At 63.8% G+C, this 17,268-nt stretch overlaps 1 protein-coding gene across 1 annotated transcript in view; it reads left to right on the plus strand.

The window, feature by feature from the left end:
* The first annotated feature begins 8,851 nt into the window (after window positions 1–8,851).
* Window positions 8,852–17,268, plus strand: part of PIK3R5 (phosphoinositide-3-kinase regulatory subunit 5) — a 40,952-nt gene continuing 32,535 nt past the window's right edge. Inside the window, 1 exon segment of the mRNA XM_038157419.1 lies at window positions 8,852–8,949. The gene's annotated coding sequence lies outside the window, so the exon portion shown is untranslated.

Below are 17,268 nucleotides of genomic sequence, written 5' to 3' on the forward strand. Positions count from 1 at the left end.
GGAGCTATCAAATGCACGTAAGCGGCTCCGCGGGGACCGAGGCGCGGCTCGCCGGGCCGGGCCCGACTCTGCCGGGCCCTCCGGGGCCTGGCCCCGTCCCGGGAGGATGGAACGGGCGATGCTCGGGGAACCAGGCCGTGCCCTCCACGGATCGCCCCGCACCTCGAATCTGATTTTCCTGTCACGAAGCACCAGCCAGCCCCGGCCCCGTCCCGCCTCGGGAGGGGACGGATCCTTGCCCAGGTCAGCCCGGTGAGATGCCGAAGCATCTCCGGTTGCCGCACCGGGGCCGGAGCCTCGCTGGTACCAGCACCGGGGCCACCGCTGGGACCACACCGGAGCATCTCCGGCGCCGACACCGGGAACGAAACACCGCTGGGGCCACACCGGAGCACCACCTCCGGTCCCTGCCCGGGAGCGCGGCCGGCCCCAGTGCGGGCCCGGGGGCTGAGCGGCCGGGCCGGGCCGGGCCGGGGCAGAGCGGAGCCTCCCCGTTCCCCCGCGTTTGGCCCGGGAGAAGCCCCCGGGACGGAGAACCGGGAAGGGCTTGATTTCAGCCGCACCGGGACAGCGGAAAGGCGGCCCCGGCGCTCGGAGGCTGTTTTAAAAGTCAAATGGCTTCGGGCGCCGGAGCTCGTCCTCCTCGCCGGGAACAATGCGCTGCTCCTCGCCCACCTCCCCCTGCACCGCCCGGGCTTGGCGCAGGGAGGGGGAGAGCCCGAGCGGCTCTTCTGCTCCTCGGCTCTCGGGGGGCCGTTCCCCGGCAGGACCGCGAGCGGCTGGAAAAGCAGAGGAGACCCGGGTTGAAATAATCAGGAGCGATTTATTCCCCTGGAGTGACAGTTCTTTTGAGCAGTTGCCGAATGGCAGTTTCTGTCTTTCTGAAAGCTTTTCTTCCAGATTCTGTTCAGATTAGGCTGGGGAGATGAATGAGGCCATTATCCAGCCCAGTAGCTATTCTGAAATGCCAAATTAATTACCAAGGGCTAAATCAAGGCGATGGGGGCTGGAGGAGAGAGGGGGGCGGCGGTTTGAGGTGTGAAAATATCTCCGCGATCTTTTAAACACGGGCCCGGCGGGCGGCCGGGGCTGCTCGCCTCAAACCCCCCAAACTTCGCTCGGCAAGCCCGGGGGCAGCGGCGGCCGGAGCCGGGCGGAGCGACCGAGGAGAGGCCGCGGGTCCCGCTCCGCTTCCCCCGGCCCGGCTCCGGCCCGCCCCCGCCGCCGCCGCATCCCTCACCTGCGGCGGGGCCGCCGGGCAGCGCGGGGCTCAACCGGGCCCGAGGCCGCTTGCGCCGCTCACGGCTCCGGCTCTCCCCGCTCCCCATCACGGGGACCCTCCGGCACCCCCGTGCCGGTCCCGCAGCGCAGGAGGAGCAGCCCCGCTGTCCCGAACCCCTTTGCAGAGGTTTATCCGCGGCCGAGCCGCCGCGGAGCGAGCCCGGGGCATTCCCCAATTCCCGCAGCTCCCGAGGGCCGCCTCGGGGATGCGAAAATGATCAGCCGGTCGCGCCTTTGCCATGAGCGAGGGAAGGGGGAGGGCGAGGGATTGTGCAGGGATGCGGATCCATGCTTTGGTTCGCGTTCCTTGGCTTGGAAGCTCATGGAAACGCCGCCGAGAAAGCCCGGTTCCAAGGGAATTAGGGAAGAAGGCACCGCTGGCTCTTCCCGGACTGATGTCGCTCTGCCAGCACAGATGACAACATTTGCACATGACATTTAATCCTCTATCCTAAAGCTCCGTGGCTCCCGGCAGGCAGTTATTGTTATTATTGTCGCTCTAATATTTACGCTTTGCTCCCAAACAAGTGTAATTTCCCCAGCGCTTTGTAGCTCCTTGGCCCCTAATCCAGTTTTCTCTTCAGTTCCCGGGAGACCACACCTCTGGCTCCTCTCAGTCATAGGGGAAAAAAAAAAAAAGAATGGAAGGAATTTTTCCCTACAATGTAACCGTTTGGGGAACGCGGGTCAAGCCTGACTCAGTGTGGGACGCGGGGCTGATGCTGGATTCCCGCAAGCGCCCGCCGTCAGCGAGGGACATCCCGGCTCAGCCCGGGCAGCGGCGACAGCCCAGCCAGGCGGGACTCTTCCTCGCACTGGACAGTCCTTGCAAACGAGGAATAAGCACCGAGGAGATTTCCCAGGGGCTGAGAAGTGGGCTGGAGAAGGAACCAAGCCTTTAATGTAAATTGGCCGTGGCTGGCAGAGACCGCTGAACACTGGGCTATTCAGCATCTCTGCGAACCTCTAATGATCAACTCGCTTTTCAATTATACACCCACAATTGCCACCAAGTGAGATAAGCCTCCGGAATACTATATTTCCTCTTGCAAAATGTTTTCTTTAGGGCAGGCAGGCTGGGAAGCTCCGGGAGTAATATCTGATTTATTTTCAGCAGAGCTGCGGGGCACCCCGCAGCCAGGAGAGCTCCCGGCCGGCCCCAGGAGGAGCCAGCCTGGTGCAGGGCGGCTCAGGGAGGATCCAGCAGGTGGATCCAGCCGCTGCAGCACTGCGGCTCCCAGGCAAAACAGGAAAACAGGGGCGCTCCTGGGTGGCAGCGTTGTCAAACCCTTCGATTCATTTGTGCGCTCCCCCACGGAAACAACGCCTTCGTTTGGGTGCAGAAGGAGCAGGCAGCTGAGGCTGGGAAACGCTGCCGGGGGCTCCTCCAGGGAAAAACGGGCCAGGAAGAGAGCAGACCCTCCGGACCCCAGCTCCTCCTGCGCCCCAAACACGGGCACCCGGGAGGGAGGGAGCGGGGCAGAGGCTGGGGCCAGGGCAGGCAGGGCTGGGGGCATTTCAGCTGCCTAAGGAGCAGGATTATTGAAACGCGGATCCCCAGGGCCTCCGGATTGCCAGCTCTCGGGAACCCCCTGTGCCAGATCATGAACTCTTCTCCAGCATTCCCTCCGCAGGGACAAGTGGGCTCGTGGGACCCAGCTCCGACTGCAGCAGGGGCAGCCCGGGGGTGGCTCTGCCTCAGCATCGCAGATGAAGGGGGGGAGTTGGGGCAGGGCAAAGGGGGCCTTGCAGCAGCCCCGTCCAGGCTTTGGGTTTGCATCTTCCTTCAGGGAAGTGTCCTCTGGATATCAGCCAGGGCACGGCGAGTGCTGGGGCCTTCCTGGCACCCCAAAATCAGGGGTGCTGGGAACCAGCCCTGGCCCAGCCCTGAGCAGAGCCCTGCCATCTTTCCGCAGGGCCCTGCGCCGCGTTCGGGCTCCTTTTGGCAGCCATCCTAACCTAATTATAATGAAGGATGCATTAAGCGGGGATGAAGTGGCCCTCGAGTGGCTCTAACCCTCTAAAGGAGCTTGGGGAGAGGCGGCGGGAGCGGCTCCGGCCGGGCTTTGGGGAGGAACCTTCCCGTGCCCCTCCCGGGACGCGGAGCCCCCATGCCCCATGCCGGGCCGGGTCCCGCAGAGCCGCCGCTGCTGGGCTGAGCTCCGCGGCTCTGTCTCGGCGCTCCGTCCGTCCGTCCCTCCAGCCGCCACCGGCGCCGTTCCCCGATCGCTGTGGAGCCCGTGCCAGGCCGGGGGGCACGGCTGGATCCGAGCGAGCGGAGCCCAAAGCCCCGGCACGGCCCTCCCTGCGGGCCGGGGGGGTCCGCACCGTCCCCAGCCCTGCCGGGACCCCCCGGCCCGCTCCGGGCCGGCAGGGGCAGCTGGGCAGCGCTCGTCTGCCCGGCCGAACTCCTCGCTGTCGCCTGCCTGCTGCTCGGCGCCACCGTCGCCTGCCTGGAAGCCGATCCCGGCGTGCCCGAGCCCCGCAATGCCGGAGGAGAGCGCCCGGGAAGCACGAAGGGGCGGGATGGAGGGGTGGGGGGTGGGAGAAGGCGAATGGAGCGCTCCCGGTCAGCCCCGGCTCCCCCGGACACCGGGCAGAGAGCGCTGCCCGCAGCCTCGGGAAGGCTCCTGGTGTCCGCCGCAGGAAAGGCAGCTCGGAACGTCAGCCAGGTCTCACCTGGGCCCACCTGGGCACCTCCCGCGTCCTGCCCGCCCTGCTGCCCCCACAGGAGGATTGAGGACGGGCTGCTCCAGCCCGGTTCTGTCCTGCTTCCAGCCTCTTTTGCTTGGCCCGGGGGAGATCTTTGTCCCATTTTTGCCATTTACCCAGGGGCGAGATAAACCCTGCCCACAAACCCCGTTCTCTCCTCACGGCTGGTGCGGGCACAGCTTTCGGGTGCCTGCAGAGGACGCCGAGTTTGTCACCGGGGCAGGGAGCAGGGCAGATGTCCCTCTCCCAGTCCAGCTCATCCCAAGGAGCACCCGCGGCGGATTTGCACGGATCACTCTCGCTTCAAGCGAGCCGGGAAAAAAGGAAACTCGCGGGAAGAAGCGATCCATGGAGCTCACCCTGAGGCCCTGCTGCCATCTGCTGGGGTCCCAGCGCCGAGCGGGATGGGGACAGGACGGGTCGTGTCCGGGGGAGGGACCCCTCCAGGGGTTGGGAGGGCACGGGATCCCCGTCCTTGTTCTTGTGGTCCGGGCCCTCTCCCGCCGCAGCCGCATTTGGGAGCAAAAGCGCCCGAGAGGCCAAACAGCCCCAGGTGTCCCAGCTGGGGATCTTGGCCGTCCCTTGCTGCTCTGGGATGTCCCTTGCTGAAGTATTCAGGCCCTGCATTTGGGAAGGCGCAGCCCAGCTCCCGAGGGGTGCAGGACTCTGGTTTCTACTCAGATTTTCAGATTTACCCGATTTACACCTTGGCCATCATAAAACGTGCACCCAAAAGTGGAGGGGCGGCGGCAGTGAGGGGTGGCACACGGCTGGGCGGTGCTGCCCCGGGGCCCTGGTGGCTGTGCTGGGTGACAGGGCTGTGACCCGGGCAAGGAGAACAAACGGCAGCTGCTCCGGCCTCACAGCCCCGGGGCGCTGCCACCTCCACCTCTGGGTGTGTGGCTGCCCAGGGATGTGTCCCCCTGTCCCCAGGCCTGGGGGGAGCCCAGCACAGGTCCAGCGTGCAGCCAGCTCCAGGCACTGCCCAGATTTATTAACTTTTGCCCAGATTTATTCCTTTTTGCCCAGATTTGTTCAGTGCCATCAGGAGCTGGAGCGAGTCCTGGTGTGGGCCCAGCCGAGCTGGCAGTGCCCAGAGCCCGGTGCGATGGCTGAGGAGCTCACCAGGAGCTGGGCTGCTTCGGGAAGCGAAGGTGCTGCCGGCTCTGGAGACTCTGAGGTGACAGACAGAGGGCTGAGGGTCACCACAGCCACAGACAGCACGGGACCCACGGAATTTCAGCCCTCACATCGCGCCTGCTCCGGGCTGAGCCGGGGCGCTGCCAGAGGCAGAGCACTCCTGGCAGGTGTTTTCCGGGGATCATTGCCCAGCTGAGCTGCACCCCCGGGGGATGCTGAGCTCGCTCCACCGGTGCAGTTCTCCGGCAGGACGCAGGGTGGAAACCTCAGCCCACGGGAAAGCCGCTCCCGGCCCGGCTCTTCCCAGGCTCTGCCCCTTGCGGGGCTGCCTGCGCTCCGCCTGGCCCCGGACAGGGACCCGGGCAGGAGTCCCCGGCTGCCAGGCAGGGAGCTCTGAGCAGCGAGGAGAGGGCTCCAGCCTGGGCTGAGTGCCGCCCGAAGGAGGAGCCGGGGCTGAGCGAAGCGCTGGGAATGCCGGCAGCCCCAGGGCAGGGCAGATCAGACTCATCTGCCGAGAGTTGGGACAGCTCTGGAGTCCTCCCAGCCCAGAACTGCCAGAATACCTGTGACACCTCAGCAGACTGGGTCATGTAAAGTTCTACTGTCTCCTCCTCCCGGGAGGTGGAAGGGGAAGGTCTGGTGTCAGATCTGCCCGCAGCGAGGGCTCTGCCCCAGTTTCATTTCTCAAGGGCTGCGGAAGAGTCTGTCAGGATCCTCTGAGTGCGCACTGAGAAATGAAAAACACAAGTTGTGGGGAAAACCAGAGACAAGAAGGTTCCCTTTTCAGTGACGCTGCTTCCCCTTCCCCCCGGGGACAGGCGGTGGGGGAGGCAGAGAGCAGCTCTGCCGGGCTGGGATCCCCGTTCCTGGGGGAGCTCAGGGAGAGGGAAGCAGCGGGCTCACCTGGAGCCTGGGCAGCCCAGCAGCCCCCAGCAGCCCCGGGGCTGTGTAAGGACAGGCCAGCCATCCCAAACCCCTGGAAATCCCTGCTCTGGGCACCAGCAGCGCCCCAGGGAGAAGTGCTGGCTGCAGTCTGCAGAGCTCGGCCTGAGTGTAGAGCTGGTGACTTCACGGTGTTTTGGGGGGGCTGAAATGCTGCACTCCCCGTGTGGGGCTGGGGTGGAGCTGCTGTTTCTGGGAGCGTGTCTGGGTGTGGAGCAGGGAGGAATGGCAACGAGACTGTGATGAACCGAACTTCGGGGTAAGGTGAACTTCGGTGTCCCAGGCCAGGATGGACGGGACTTGGAGCCCCTTGTTCAGCCGAAGGTGTCCCTTCACCTGCTGGCAGTTTGGGACAAGATCACCTTTAAGGTCCTCTCCAACCCAACCCATTCTTTGTCTCTGGGGTGTTCACAGAGAACTCAAAGGTCTAAATGAGCTCATCAGAGCACAGCCTCAGCTTCCTCCTCCTGCTGCGGCTGGTTGGCAGCTCCAGGGGTTGGGATGTGCCGGAGCTGCTCCATGGCTGCTCTGGCTGGAGCTCCAACAGCCTGGCATCATTGCTGGTGTCACCACAGCCACACTCAATATCTCTCCTTGTGGCTGGGAGCCACTGAGGATGCCATTCCTGCTCTCTGTGTGACCCAGAAGCCACCTGGGATCACTTCCTGCTGCCTGCTGTCACCCTGGTGTGGCACCGGCATCCCCACATTCCCCTGAACTCATCCAGCAGTAAGGAGGAACTCAGGAACGTGCTGGTGTCGACATCCCTTGGAGGTGGCCCTGCTCCAGAGCCCTTTCCCCGAGCTGGCTGTGTCAGCCTGGCGGCCCCAGGCGCTGTTTGTCACCGCTGCAGCCCTGGCACGGCCCCTCCCTGCCCTCCTCCGCTTCCTTCCGCCGCCACGAGCCCCCCCAGCCCATGTTTGGTAACTTCCTCAGCTGCCCCGGGCCCCCAGGAGCAAAACAAGGAGCTGCCAGTGCCTCAGGTGGGGAGGGAAGGGACAGGAGGGGACACGCCGTGGCCGCAGCGGCCAGAGGAGTTTGGCCTCTGCAGCTTTGGCCCCTCAGATGCCTCCCAGTTCCTCCAGTTCGGGGATCTGCCTGAGAAGCTGGGTCTGAAATGAGGAGGTGGGGATGGGCACGAGGGATGGGAAAGGTCTGACTGGCACCCCAGCCTGGCATCCAGTGAAGAGCTCTGGCCGAGGGCAGCTGGGACACAGAGCTCTGCCGCAGCGCTCGGCTCTTTCCCAGGTCAGCACCGTGGGGCAGGCGGCACCGCGACATCACCACCTGACCTTCCCTGTCCCCTATTTTTGCTGCCCCAGGATTTCTTCTGAACTGCTGGTGGCCGCTCAGCTGGCCAAGGCCGAGCCCACGTCCCCCCACGGGGTTTCACCTGGCGCAGGTGACGCCGGCACCCCGGGCTCTCGTCCCACGTGCTTCGCGCAGCGGGCGTTCGTCTCCGTGGGCCACCAATGAAAGGGGATTTCGGCTCTGACTGGGTTTGCTTTTTTTAAAATTCACTGGAATTTCACTGCTGAACCCACAGCTATTTTGGCCCCCGAGCAGGTTTCGACTCTCGGAGCAGCAGCGGCAGCGGTCACTCTCTTCGACAAACCGAAATCCGCAGAGGAACCTGCCCGGATTGCTGCCGCAGCACCGGCCGGGCGGGATCCGGCCCCGAGCACGGGGGACAGGGGAGAGGGACAGGTGTGAGGCCAGGAACCGGGGTGGGAGCGGCCCTGTGGGGCCAGGAACCGGGGTGGGAGCGGCCTTTGCTCAGGAGCAGCCGTCAGGGCAGCAGGAAAAGGCCATTCCCAGGTGCCACCAGAGCAGCGCGCCCCCAGCCTGGTGTCACCAGCCTGGGCTTGGCGCCGGCACGGAGGGACTGAGGGCCTGCCCTGCGAAGGTGAGACACAGGGCAGCGCAGGGAGGGGAGGAAAACATCACACACGGGATGGAGAGAGGGAGGGAGAAATGGAGAGGTGGATGGGTGGAGGGAGGGAGGGAGGGAGGGATGGATGATGGATGATGGATGGATGATGGATGGATGGATGATGGATGGATGGATGGATGGATGGAGGGATGATGGATGATGGATGATGGATGGATGGATGGATGATGGAGGGATGATGGATGATGGATGATGGATGGATGATGGATGGATGGATGGATGATGGAGGGATGATGGAGGGATGATGGATGATGGATGATGGATAGAGGGATGGATGGATGGATGGATGGAGGGATGGATGGATGATGGATGATGGATGATGGATGATGGATGATGGATGGATGATGGATGGATGATGGATGATGGATGATGGATGATGGATGGATGATGGAGGGATGGATGGATGGATGATGGATGGATGGAGGGATGGATGGATGGAGGGATGGATGGATGGATGGATGGATGGATGGATGGATGGATGGATCGAGGGATGGATGGATGGATGGATGGAGGGATGCAGTGCAGACTGGCGGGAGCAAGGCATACAAGGAGGGGTGGATGAATGGAAGAGTGAAGGGTGGAAGGGAAAGTGGTGGTGGTGTAAGGATAGATGGGTCCATGGATGGATGCACGAGGGGATCCATGGATGACTGGCTGGGTGAACGGCGGAGCGCTGGCAGCGAGGCAGGAACAGAGGGACGGCTGGATGGAGGGAGGGAAGGACGCAGGGCTGGGCGGGCGGAGGAAGCGGGGGGCGGGGGGCAGGTGCCGGGGCGGGCCGCGCACATGTGCAGGGCGGACCCGCCGCCAGCCCCGCCCGCCCCGGTGCCGCCGGTGCTGCCCGGCGCGGAGCGGAGCCCGGCGAGAGCCCGGCGGGGCCGGCCGAGGATGGGCACGGAGCCCCGGCGGCAGCCGCCCCGCAGGTGGGAGAGCCGGGGGGGCCGGGACGGGGGGACCGTGCACGCACCGAGCCCGGGGTGTCCCTGTGACCGGGACGGGGGGACCGTGCACGCACCGAGCCCGGGGTGTCCCTGTGACCGGGGCGGGGGGACCGTGCACGCACCGAGCCCGGGGTGACCGGGACGGGGGGACCGTGCACGCACCGAGCCCGGGGTGTCCCTGTGACCGGGACGGGGGGACCGTGCACGCACCGAGCCCGGGGTGACCGGGGCGGGGGGCTCCGTACACCCCGTGCACGTGGAGGAAGAGCTGCCCTGTGTTCCCGGGTGTCCGTGAAACCGCGGGCTGGGACTTGGCGCGCTGGGCACGGCCGTGCCCGGAGGGGGCAGTGAGTGCCCAGGGGAGGGGACAGAAACCGGCGGCATGCGGGGCTCGCCTGTAACTGGGGGCTTCCTCTCCGACCCACCAGCGGGGTGTCAGTGCCCGGGGAGGGGTTTCTCCTGCACCCCTGGAGGGGGCTCTCCGCAGCCCCTGGCCGGGAGGAGCCGGTGTCACCCCGGCTGGGGACGGCCCGGCTGCTGTGACTCATTTCGGGACTCTGTGTTTGTTTTTCTCCGCGTGGCCCCACGGAGCCGCTGCTCGGGGCCAGGTGTGGGGCCCTGCCCGCCCCAGGGGACCCCCGTGCCGCGGCGGGGTCCCCGGGAAATGCCGGGGGCTCTCCGGACCCCGCCCGGGGTTTTGGCAGGGCTGCAGGCGGGGCGGCGGTGACTCACCCCGGGCGCTGCAACAGGAGCCCTTCCCTGCAGGGACACAAAGGTCGCCTGTCGCTCCCTCGGCCGGCTCTGGGCAGCCCGAGGGGCTGAGGTGCGGCCCCAGGGAAGGCTCCGCTTTGGCAACAGGATGTGGCTTGGGATGTGACAAGCTCAGCAGCATCGCCCCTCCGGCATGGGGGGCTGGACCCGTGCAGCCCCGAGCTGTGCCCGCGCTGCCTCCTGCAGCAGCCCGTGCTGCTTGCTGTGCCATCCTCCCGTGGCCTCCCAGTGTCACCAGTGCCCCCCAGTCAGTGGCCAGTGCCCGGCCCGGCTCCCCCAGAGCATGTCGAGCTGCTTTGGAGGTGTGAGCCCTGAGGGAGAAAAAGGCTCTGCTGATTCAAATCACTAACGAAAGCGGGAGAAAAGAGCTTTCAGCCCTTTGTTTTCATGTTTGTGACAACCTGGCTGCTGTCCCCAGCACCGGTAGCTGTGCTCAGGGCTGGTTTCGGGCCGTGCTGCTCCCGGGGCAGCGAAACTGCTCAGGCAGCTGCAGGCTGGTGCTGCTGCTGCTGCTTGCCCTGCTGCTGAACAGCTGCAATTTGTTTGGTTTTCCCAGTTAGGTCAATTTTCTAAATCTCGGTCCGCTGCAAACTCCAGGGATTATGCAGGATGTCAAGGCTTTCCTTTTGCTGCTGTCAGAAAGGTCTCTGGGTTTGGTGTTTGGGTTTTGCTCTCGTTCAGAGCGCGCAGTGTTGTGAAGTGTTTCCGAAACCTGGTTGCAAAGTGGTTTGGAGCTCTGGGTGCCGCTCAGATTGGAGCTCAGACGCTGAAAGGTGAGAAGATAAGGAGCCAGGGCCTGGCTGTGGTGGTGGCAGTGGTTGTGTCCCTCACTCACGGTGACTGCGAGGCCGGAGGGCTCGGGTGAGGCCGGGGGTGCTGGGCAGAGCCAGCTGAGCTGGGATGGGAGCTGGGATGGGAGCTCAGTGCTCTGCCTTCCCTGGCCCTGTGTGGCCACCCCCGTCCTGCTCCCACAGCTCTGCAGCTCTCAGGGCCGAGGAAAGGGCACGAGCAGTGCTGGAGGTGCTTCCTCCGAGGGAGAAAGCAGAGTTCTGCCGTGCCTGGCTGGGTGGGGGCAGCCCCACGCCTCGGGGCTGTGGCATGGCGCCGCTGGCTTCTCCCTCCTCCCCGTGGAGATCAGGGCATCCAGCTGGGACAGAAACCAACCAAAGGTGGCCCCGAGCGCCTTCTCGCCGAATGTGAAAATGAAGATGTGGGTTTTGCGCTGAGAAAGAAGGACCGAGAGCCGTGGGCAGCGCTGGCAGCGAGGAGCAGCGGCTGCTCCAGCAGGATGAGCTGCTCTGGCAGGGCGAGCTGCCCGTGCCGCAGCAGCCCCGGGGCCGAGGGCTGCCAGCGTCGGTGCTCTGCCTCTGCCGGCGGCCGGGGACAGCCCAGCACGGCACGGGGACCTTGCCATGCTGCTGCTCCCCCTGGAGTAGTTTCAACTTCTCTTTCTCGGGTGCCCGCTGAGCGCGGCGGGGCTGCCCGATTCTGCATTATTATTCTGCAAGGGGAAAAGTGTGCCCGAGGGTGCCACTCAGGTGAGTTCCCCCGGTGCTTCTGAGCAGCGAGAGGCTCCTTTTGTGTCTGCGCTCTGCTCCCAGCAGCGGTTTGAACTCCCAGGTGAGAGGATGGGGAGGGAGGATGAGGTTAGTATGGAAACTGCCCCCCAGCTCCCTGGGCACTGCACTACTGCCTGGCAGGTCTGCCCGCATGGCAGCTCTGTGCGTTGCTGGTTTGGGCTGGAAGTGTCGCTGCCTGGAGGAGAACGGGAGCTGTGGGTGCAATCCTGGCCCTGCAGCTCTTTCTCTTGCCTCTCCTTTGCTCCGCTTCCCTCCGAGGCTCAGGACTCCCCACCCTTGTCCCGTCCCTCATGTCCGGTGTGAGGACACGGTCCCACCCATCCAAAGCCATCACCGGGGGCCCCAGGTGACACCTGCAACCCCCCCAGCGCTGCGTCACCTGTGTCGGGGCAGGGCTCTTGGGTGACGGGGGTGTGACCCAGGGGTATTCCCGGGGATGCGGAGAGCATCCCTCGGTGCCGCAGCCCGGAGCGGGGACAGGACCCGTCAGCAGCGCTCCCCGCTGGCACCGAGCCCCGTCCGCGCTCCTGGGGGGGAGCCCGGGGAGCGGCCGCAGCTCCCGAGCGCCTTTCCCAGCACGGAGAGCGAGCCCCGCCGTTCCCGTCCTTCTGATCCCTCTTTGGCCGCCAATTAGCACGACGTGAGAACTCGTCTCCCTGCTGACGCGCCCGTGTGACTCCTCAGATGCTTTAATTGCGGTGTTTTCGGCGGCCGGGTGCAATGAAATGGTAATTGTTGTGATTGTGCGCCGGGCGGGAACGGGGAGATGCAGCTCTTTGGCGAAGCCTAATTAGGAAATAGGGACACTGTTGGGAACGGCTCTGCGATGTGATTTTCCTAATGAAAGCCGCTGAATAGGCAGCCTTGTCATGAAGAACAGCCTCGCAAGGGCACTGCCAATTGCTCTTCTCTAGTGTTAATTTTGTATTTCCTCCCCATTGTTTCTAATACCCTCTTGGAAAAGCTTGAAGATAAAATGCTTTATTTCCTTGCGCCTCGTATCCTGTTTGGCAAGCGGCGATTGGAGCGTGTGCATCTGGAATACATGAGAGGCCAGGCAGGAGCTCCTTCAGACTTGTTCATCTCTGATTTCAAGCTCTGCCACTGGAAAAAAAATAAAAGAAAAAAGAAAAAAAGAAAAAATAAAGCAACCTCAGCTTGCGGCTGCAGGGCTGGCGCAGCGGGAAGCCGGGCCGGGAGGGCAGATGTGCGGCCGGACGGGAGCTGGGGCCGTGCAGCCGCAGCACAGCGATGCTCCGGGAGCTTGGGGCTGCGCCGGTTTCACTTCAGCTGCGTTCAACCTGCAGCGCCTGACGGCTCGCCCAGGCTCGGTCTCTGGCTTGGTAAAGCCGAGCCTGGAGGCCGGAGCTGCCGGGGCGGCTGTGGCTGAGCGCTCCCACCTGGGCCGCTCCTTCCCGGAACGGGGCTGGAGCCCTCGGGGTGCCCCGGGGCTGCCTCCCCCCTGTGCCCGCAGGGCCCGGCAGATGGGAGCGTGAGCTGCTGGCCCAGCGAGAAGGGGAATAGGAAAGCGCTCCCTGGCTGCGGGAGCTGTGACCATTCTCGGTGACCGTTCTCGGTGGCCGTTCTGAGTGACTCTGCGCCGCGGGGGCTCCGGCTGTGTTTGAACGAGAGGTGGGGCTGGGCCTTGGCTTCCCCTCCAGGGCTGTGTGTCATGGCTCAGAGTCCCCGCAGAGCTCGGGCTGGCAGCAGCCTGGGCGCCCCCAGAACGCTGCCGGCGCTGGTTCGGGGGTGGCTGCAGCAGGGGTGACACAGCTGGCACGGGCAGCCCGTGCGAGGGGACGCGGGCACGGTCCCGGTCACGCCGCTCGCGGCTGCTGTGTCTGAGCAGGAAGGGCTCAGCTCGCCGCGATCTTGTGACTGCCCGGCAGCTGCCGGGGAGGGGATTAGCCGGGCCGGAGCTCTGCCGGAGGGGCTGTGCGGCCGCTGCGGGTGTTCTCCCTGCCGGGTCTGCCGGCTCCATCGCGGGCTGCGGGGATGGGCACGGCTGCTGCCGCTCGCTTGGGGAACGGCGCCGTTCTCTGCCTGCAGAAGTGTTTTTCATCCCTTCCACAAAGGCCTATTCTTTGTTGTCTCAAATTAGGATGAAACGCTTCCCTTTTCAGCTGCTTCCCCCGTGCTCTGTGTCTATTTAAACCCTCAGCCCAGAGGCTTCTCGGCAAACAAGCTCCCATCCTTTCAGGTGGCATTTCCCTTTTCTCATTGTTTCTGGCGGTCTGTGCATGTGAAACCCCGCCAATGTTTCTTCATTCTCGGTGTCTTTGTGTTGATGGAGCTCCCAAATGGGTACACAGGCGTGCAGCTGCCGGGGGGACTCACGGCCTCTCTCAGGTGTGGGGGCTTTGCAGTGGGAATGAGGGAATTCCAGCCCGGGAGAGATGCCTGCTGCTCCTCGTCCAGCTGTGGGGTCCTGCCTGGGCCTCCCGGATCAATTAGCTGGGTTGCAATCAAAGCCAACGAGGTCGATGCTCCCCGAGGGCTGCCCATTAGCTGGGACCTGTCCCCAGGCCGATCTGGTCTCCATGCTGGGGGCTGTTCCCTTAGGGAACGCCGGGTGTGGAGCAATGGTTGAAACCAACTTTGATGGCCCAGAGCCTGGGAACTCCCTGGCCCTCAGCTGCCCGGTCCCAGTGCTGGATTTAGAAGTGATGGAGGATATTGAGCATTAAACGCCATCCCACCTGCTCCAGGTGAGGGCTAAACGCCATCCCACCTGCTCCAGGTGAGAGTTAAACACTGTCCCACCTGCTCCAGGTGAGGGCTAAATGCCATCCCACCTGCTCCAGGTGAGAGTTAAACACTGTCCCACCTGCTCCAGGTGAGGGCTAAATGCCGTCCCACCTGCTCCAGGTGAGAGCTAAACACTGTCCCACCTGCTCCAGGTGAGGGCCAAACGCCATCCCAGCTGCTCCAGGTGAGAGTTAAACACTGTCCCACCTGCTCCAGGTGAGAGTTAAACACTGTCCCACCTGCTCCAGGTGAGAGCCAAACGCCATCCCACCTGCTCCAGGTGAGAGTATCTCTGTCCCAGCTGCTCCAGGTGAGGGTTAAATGCCATCCCAGCTGCTCCAGGTGAGAGCCAAACACCATCCCACCTGCTCCAGGTGAGAGTAACACTGTCCCAGCTGCTCCAGGTGAGAGTTAAACAATATCTCACCTGCTGAGCTCCCTGCTCCTGTGGTGGGTGCCAGGGGGGATTTGGGCGCTTGCTCTGAGGTCAGGGCTGTGCCAGCCTGGCTGGAGGCTCTTCAGGGCTGGGTTGCTCTTGGTGTCACCTGTGGCTGTGGTGTCACCTCCAGGTCAGTCCCTGAGCTGGGAAGAGGGGGCAGAGAGTCATGGACAGGTTTTTCACGTGCAGAGGGGGGCACCTCTTGCCTTGTGCTCTCCGTGCAGTTTTGGGCTGCCGGGGCTGTGGCTGTGGCTGTACAAGGCCAGCCCAAAGAAGGGTCCAGCTCAGGGCCCTGCCCTCGGGCACGGCCAGCCCAGGGCCTTGGAGCTGGCTCACCGTGTGGGGGCAGCCCCAAGGTCCCCAGTGCCAGCACCCTCCCTTTGAGCTGCTGTCCCCCTGCAGCTCTGGGACACGGGCATGGCCTCAGGGCCGAGCCTGCAGCCTGCCAGGGTGAGCTTGGCTTTGGAAAGGTCCCAGTGGGCTGGTGTCCGTCCCTCACAGGGAGGGGTGGATGCTGCCGTGGCTGTTTGAGGGCGCTCGGGGGGGACCCTGCTGCCCTTGGCCCCCGCTGGATGGGTGCCCCTGTCCTCGGGCTGTCCCCCTTTGGAGACCTCCTTCCTTCCTTCCTCCCCTGGCTGTGAGGGGAGTGCTGTGGCTGTACCACCCCAGCTGGGCACATTTGTGGCTTCCAGCCCTGCTTGCCCTCGGGGTGATGGGGACAGAAACGTCCCTGCCGTCATCTGTCCTCTGTGGCGCTGCAGCCAGCGGTGCTGGGAGCAGTCTGAAGGGTTTGGGCAACCAAGCCAGGGACTGAAAAGGCTCCTGGGTTCCCAGCAGGGCCTCCACAATGGCAGGAAGCAACTTCTAAAGCTTCCTTTGGATGCACAGGGCCTTGGGGGAAAGATTTACTTGCTTGTTTACGCTGGAAGTTAATCTGTTTAGTGGGTTTGGCATTAGAGCTCACAAAAAGCCCTCAGAAATGGTCACGCTGCTTGTTTGTAGGTTTGTCTCTCTCTCACTTTGTTTCGCAGCTGGAGTGAGCTCAGCAGAGCCAGAGCCAATTGAATTCTCACGTGTAAACTCGTTTTTGCAAATCGCCAGAAGGAATTAGCATCAGCTCCTGCGCATCAGGGAGCTGCGAGGGGAGGGCAGTGGGGCAGGGATTGGGGTCCCCTCTGGGAGGGACCCCTGTGGCACCTGGGGCTCTCCCTGACCCCGTTCAGGCCGGGAGTTGTTTATTCTAGAGCAGAAACCCAACAACCCAGCCCTGCCCCCTCCCGCGAGCCAGGGCAGCAGAGTCAGGAGCCCCAGGACATCCGTGGGGGACAAGAGTCCTGGGCAGGGTTTGGAGAGGCCGGGCTGGCTCAGGGGAGCACGGAACAGTGAAGAGCAGCGCTCCTGGTGGGGCAGCGCTGGTGTTTCCCTGCGCTCTGAGGGTGACAGTGCCACCCACGCGTGACCTTGCACGGTGAAAAGGGATTTTCCCAGGGATGGCCAGAGGCGGCCCTTGCAGGGGCAGCTGCTGTGGGAGATGGGGGATGTGGGGCTGTGCTGGGACCCTGCTGATCCAGACCCTCCTTGGGGCACCTTCAGCTTCAGGGGCTCATGGGAGGAGCTCAGTGTGGCCATGGAGCCATCGCCAGGTGTTCCACAGCTTTTGGGAGGGTCTCCTGCCGATCCAGACCCTCCTTGGGGCACCTTCAGCTTCAGGAGCTCATGGGAGGAGCTCAGCACCAGCTCAGTGTGGCCATGGAGCCATTGCCAGGTGTCCCACAGCTTTTGGGAGGGTCTCCTGCTGATCCAGACCCTCCTTGGGGCACCTTCAGCTTCAGGGCTCATGGGAGGAGCTCTGTGTGGCCATGGAGCCATCGCCAGGCGTCCACCGCTTTTGGGAGGGTCTCCTGCAGGAGCCTCCTGGGGTTTTACCAGCTCCTGTGAGTGGCCACAGACCCGCCCTCCCAGCAGGGATGTCCCTTTGTGTCCGTCCCTGGGAGTGCTGGGAGGGGTCCCTGGCCGCTGCTGTGTCCTTCAGCTCCTCCTCAGCAGGAGCAGCTCGGGCTGCGCTTTGGGAAACACCTTTTTTTCCCCTCTCCAAATGATGCACTTGCTGAATTTTTTATTTTCCCCCTGTGACACACAGGAACTCCTGTGCTGAGCTTCCCCCTTCCCCAGAGAGGAGCCCTGGGGCTGCCATCCCACCCTGCCGGTGGCACCCCGCTCCCGTCAGGCTGTGAGCACACCGGGCTGTCCCCATCCTCCTGGGATCTCACCTGGAGCCAGGAGTTTCCCGTGATGCTGGGTGGAACTTCAGCCTCCACCGTGGTGGCAATGACTGGTAGAGGCTGCTAAAATTAACTCTTGCATCATGTGGCCAGGGGTTTTCAGAATTGCTGCCAGGAACAAGAGCGTTTCCTCTCTGAAAACCGAGCTATAAAACTGGGCAGCTCTTACTCACATCAGATCTGTGTCATTTCTGTTGGCCTTGGGGTTTTTGAGGAGGAAAACAGAGGCTGCTCTTCCCCTGGCTGAGTTTTGCCACACTCCCAGAGCCCAGGGAGTGGGCAGGGGTGGGCTGGGGCTGCTGATGTCCTGTCTGGCTGCTGGAGGCAATGGCTCCTGTTCCTGGACAGACCCAGAGTCCCACAGAGCTGCACAGCCGAGAGCTGATGGGCACTCCAAAGTCACTGCAGGATTTATTGGTTTTCCTCTCACCTGGGCTCCATCGTTTTTGGGGCTCAGGATGAGAATCCTGGAGTTCCTGGT

Source organism: Motacilla alba, chromosome 18, assembly GCF_015832195.1.
Source record: "Motacilla alba alba isolate MOTALB_02 chromosome 18, Motacilla_alba_V1.0_pri, whole genome shotgun sequence".
Classification (NCBI taxonomy): Eukaryota; Metazoa; Chordata; class Aves; order Passeriformes; family Motacillidae; genus Motacilla; species Motacilla alba.